The sequence below is a fragment of the Arachis ipaensis genome, chromosome B10 (genome assembly GCF_059453495.1).
Source record: "Arachis ipaensis isolate K30076 ecotype BB chromosome B10, ASM5945349v1, whole genome shotgun sequence".
NCBI lineage: Eukaryota > Viridiplantae > Streptophyta > Magnoliopsida > Fabales > Fabaceae > Arachis > Arachis ipaensis.
Genome location: NC_142435.1, coordinates 96,688,662 through 96,693,494, shown reverse-complemented (window position 1 = coordinate 96,693,494; position 4,833 = coordinate 96,688,662). Strand labels below are relative to the sequence as shown.

General features: G+C 41.4%; 1 non-coding gene across 1 annotated transcript; it reads right to left on the bottom strand.

The window, feature by feature from the left end:
* Positions 1-584: 584 nt before the first annotated feature.
* On the bottom strand, positions 585-692 carry LOC148580983 (small nucleolar RNA R71). The gene has a single exon (XR_015895344.1). It is a non-coding gene; the product is annotated as a small nucleolar RNA R71 (small nucleolar RNA).
* Positions 693-4,833: the final 4,141 nt, after the last annotated feature.

The window sequence follows — 4,833 nt, the reverse complement described above, 5'->3', positions numbered from 1 at the left end:
TGGCAAAGAGGATCCCTATTATTTTCTGTTCCCTTCTTTTTCATATGAGCAGGAGCAAAGACAAGAACATTCTTGTTGAAGCCAATCCTGAACCTGAAAGGACTCTAAAGAGGAAGCTAAGGGAAGCTAAAGCACAACTCTCTGGAGAAAAACTAACAGAAACTTTCAAAAAAGAAGGAGACATGGCCGAAAATAATAACAATGGTGGAGATGCAAGGAAGATGCTTGGTGACTTTACTACACCAAATTCCAACTTACACGGAAGAAGCACCTCAATCCCTGCCATTGGAGCAAACAACTTTGAGTTAAAGCCTCAATTAGTTTCCCTAATACAACAGAATTGCAAGTTTTATGGACTTCCATCAGAAGATCCTTTTCAGTTCTTAACTGAATTCTTGCAAATCTGTGATACTGTTAAAACCAATGGGGTTGATCCCGAGGTCTACAGGCTTATGCTTTTCCCGTTTGCTGTAAGAGACAGAGCTAGAATATGGTTGGACTCTCAACCTAAAGATAGCCTGAACTCTTGGGATAAGCTGGTCACGGCTTTCTTAGCCAAGTTCTTTCCTCCTCAAAAGCTTAGCAAGCTTAGAGTGGATGTTCAAACTTTCAAACAGAAAGAAGGTGAATCCCTCTATGAATCTTGGGAGAGATACAAGAAACTGACCAAAAAGTGTCCTTCTAACATGCTTTCAGAATGAACCATCCTGGATATATTCTATGATGGTCTGTCTGAATTATCAAAGATGTCATTAGACCATTCTGCAGGTGGATCCATTCACCTAAAGAAAACGCCTGCAGAAGCTCAGGACCTCATTGACATGGTTGCAAATAACCAGTTCATGCACACTTCTGAAAGGAATCCTGTAAGTAATAGGACGCCTCAGAGGAAGGGAGTTCTTGAAATTGATACTCTGAATACCATATTGGCTCAGAATAAAATATTGACTCAGCAAGTCAATATAATTTCTCAGAGTCTGAATGGATTGCAAGCTGCTTCCAACAGTACTAAAGAAGTATCTTCTGAAGAAGAAGCTTACGATCCTGAGAACCCTGCAATAGTAGAGGTGAATTACATGGGAGAACCCTATGGAAACACCTATAATCCCTCATGGAGTTTCTCATGGAAGGATCAACAAAAGCCTCAACAAGGCTTTAATAATGGTGGAAGAAACAGGTTTAGCAATAACAAGCCTTTTCCATCATCCTCTCAGCAACAGACAGAGAATTCTGAGCAGAATCCATCTAGCTTAGCAAATATAGTCTCTGATCTATCTAAGGCCACTCTATGTTTCATGAATGAAACAAGGTCCTCCATTAGAAATTTGGAGGCATAAGTGGGCCAGCTGAGTAAAAGAGTCACTGAAACTCCTCCTAGTACTCTCCCAAGCAATACAGAAGAGAATCCATAAAGAGAGTGCAAGGCCATAACCTTACTTGGTGTGGCCGAACCCAGAGAGGAGGAGAAGGACGTGAACCCTAGTGAGGAAGACCTCCTGGGATGTTCACTGACCAATAAGGAGTTTCCCTTTGAGGAACCAAAGGAATCTGAGGCTCATTTAGAGGCCATAGAGATTCTATTGAACCTCCTTTTACCATTCATGAGCTCTGATGACTATTCATCTTCTGAAGAAGATAAAGACATTGTTCAAGGGCAAGCTGCCCAGTATCTAGAAGCAATCATGAAACTGAATGCCAAGCTATTTGGTAATGAGACTTGGGAGGACGAGCCTCCATTGCTCATTGATGAACTAAATATCTGGGTTCAGCATACTTTACCTCAAAAGAAACCGGATCCTGGTAAATTCCTAATTCCCTGTAACATAGGCACTATGACCTTTGAGAAGGCTCTGTGTGACCTGGGGTCAGGCATAAACTTAATGCCACTCTCTGTAATGGAGAAACTGGGAATCTATGAGGTACAAGCTGCAAGAATCTCACTAGAGATGGCAGATAAATCAATGAAACAGGCTTATAGATTAGTAGAGGACTTGTTAGTAAAGGTTGAAGGCCTTTACATCCCTGCTGACTTCATAATCCTAGACACTGAGAAGGATGAGGATGAATCCATCATCCTTGGAAGACCCTTCCTAGCCACAACAAAAGTTGTGATTGATGTGGACAGAGGAGAGTTGGTCCTTCAACTGAATAAGGACTACCTTGTATTTAAGAATCAAGGTTCTCCTTCTGTAATGATGGAGAGGAAGCATGAAAAGCTTCTCTCACTGCAGAGTCAACCAAAGCCCACACAGTCAAACTCTAAGTTTGGTGTTGGGAGGCCACAACCAAACTCTAAGTTTGGTGTTGAACCCCCACATTCAAACTCTAAGTTTAGTGTTGGGGGGTCCCAACAATGCTCTGAACATCTGTGAGACTCCATGAGAGCTCACTGTCCAGCTATTGACATTAAAGAAGCGCTTGTTGGGAGGCAACCCAATGTTATTTAATTATATCTATTTATTTTCCATTGCTATTTTATGTTTTCTTTAGGTTGATGATCATGTGAAGTCACAAAAACTATTGAAAAATCAAAAACAGAATGAAAAACAGCATTAAAAATAGCTCACCCTGGAGGAAGAACTTACTGGCATTTAAACGCCAGAAAGAAGCATTAAGATGGCGTTAAACGCCAGAAACAAGCACCAGACTGGCGTTTAACGCCAGAATAGAGCATGAAATTGGCGTTAAATGCCAGAAACAAGCAGCAAGCTGGCGTTTAACGCCAGACATGCATTCTAAAGGCGTTTTACACGCCTAAATGGAGCAGGGATGTTAAGTCCTTAACCCCTCTGGATCTGTGGACCCTACAAGATTCCCACCTACCCCACCTCTTCTTCTCTCCTCTTCACACCTTTTCATAACTCTCTTCCCAAATACCCTTCACCAATCACCTCCATACCTCTTCCGTAAATACCCTTAACCACTCACCTCCATCCACCCTTATATAAACCCCTCAACACTATTCTATTTCCACACATTACAACCACCACTTCTCCCCCTTGGCCGAATACACTCTCTCCCTCCATCTCCTCCATTTTCTTCTTCTTCTACTACTTTCTTTCTTCTTTTGCTCGAGGACGAGAAAACCTTTTAAGTTTGGTGTGATAAAAGCATTTCTTTTTGTTTTTCCATAACCATCAATGGCACCTAAGGCCAGAGAAACCTCAAGAAAGAGGAAAGGGAAGGCAATTGCTTCCACCTCTGAGTCATGGGAGATGGAGAGATTCATCTCAAAGGTCCATCAACACCACTTCTATAAAGTTGTGGCTAAGAAAAAGGTGATCCCTGAGGTCCCTTTTAAGCTCAAAAAGATCGAATATCCAGAGATCTGACAAGAGATTAGAAGAAGAGGATGGGAAGTTCTCTCTAATCCTATTCAACAAGTCGGAATCTTAATGGTTCAAGAGTTCTATGCAAACGCATGGATCACTATGAACCATGATCAAAGTATGAACCCAAATCCAAAGAATTGGCTTACAATGGTTCGGAAGAAATACTTAGATTTCAGTCCGGAAAATGTAAGGTTGGCGTTCAACTTGCCAATGATGCAAGAAAATGAATGCCCCTACACTAGAAGGGTCAACTTTGATCAAAGGTTGGACCAAGTCCTCATGGACATATGTGTGGAAGGAGCTCAATGGAAAGTTGACTGAAGAGGCAAGCCGGTTCAATTGAGAAGACCGGACCTTAAGCCTGTAGCTAGAGGATGGTTGGAGTTCATTCAACGCTCAATTATTCCTACTAGCAACCGGTCTGAAGTTACTGTAGACCGGGCCATCATGATCCATAGTATCATGATTGAGGAGGAAGTGGAAGTTCATGAGATTATTGATGAGCGGATAATTTATACGCTTTTTGGCATTGTTTTTAGTATGTTTTTAGTAGGATCTAGTTACTTTTAGGGATGTTTTCATTAGTTTTTATGTTAAATTCACATTTCTGGACTTTACTATGAGTTTGTGTGTTTTTCTGTGATTTCAGGTATTTTCTGGCTGAAATTGAGGGACTTGAGCAGAAATCAGATTCAGAGGTTGAAGAAGGACTGCTGATGCTGTTGGATTCTGACCTCCCTGCACTCAAAGTGGATTTTCTGGAGCTACAGAACTCGAAATGGCGTACTTCTAATTGCGTTGGAAATTAGACATCTAGGGCTTTCCAGCAATATATAATAGTCCATACTTTGGCCAAGAATAGACGACGTAAACTGGCGTTCAACGCCAGCTTTCTACCCAAATCTGGCGTCCAGCGCCAGAAAAGGAGCCAAAAACAGAGTTGAACGCCCAAACTGGCACAAAAACTGGCATTCAACTCCAAGAAGGACCTCTACACGTGCAACACTCAGGCTCAGCCCAAACACATACCAAGTGGGCCCAGGAAGTGGATTTATGAATCAATTACCTACTCATGTAAACCCTAGTGACTAGTTTATTATAAATAGGACCTCTTACTATTGTATTAGACATCTTTGGTCTCAGTTTTAATCCATTGTTCAACTTAGGAGACTATTGATCACGTTTAAGGGGGCTGGCCATCTCGGCCATGTCTGAACCTTCACTTATGTATTTTCATACGGTAGAGTTTCTACACTCCATAGATTAAGGTGTGGAGCTTTGCTGTTCCTCAAAGATTAATGCAAAGTACTAATGTTTTCTATTCAATTCATCTTATTTCACTTCTAAGATATCCATTCGCACCCAAGAACGTGATGAAGGTGATGATTATGTGTGACGCTCATCATCCTTCTCCTTTATGAACGCGTGCCTGACAAACACTTCTGTTCTACATGAAATAAGCTAGAATGAATATCTCTTAGATCTCCTAACCAGAATCTTC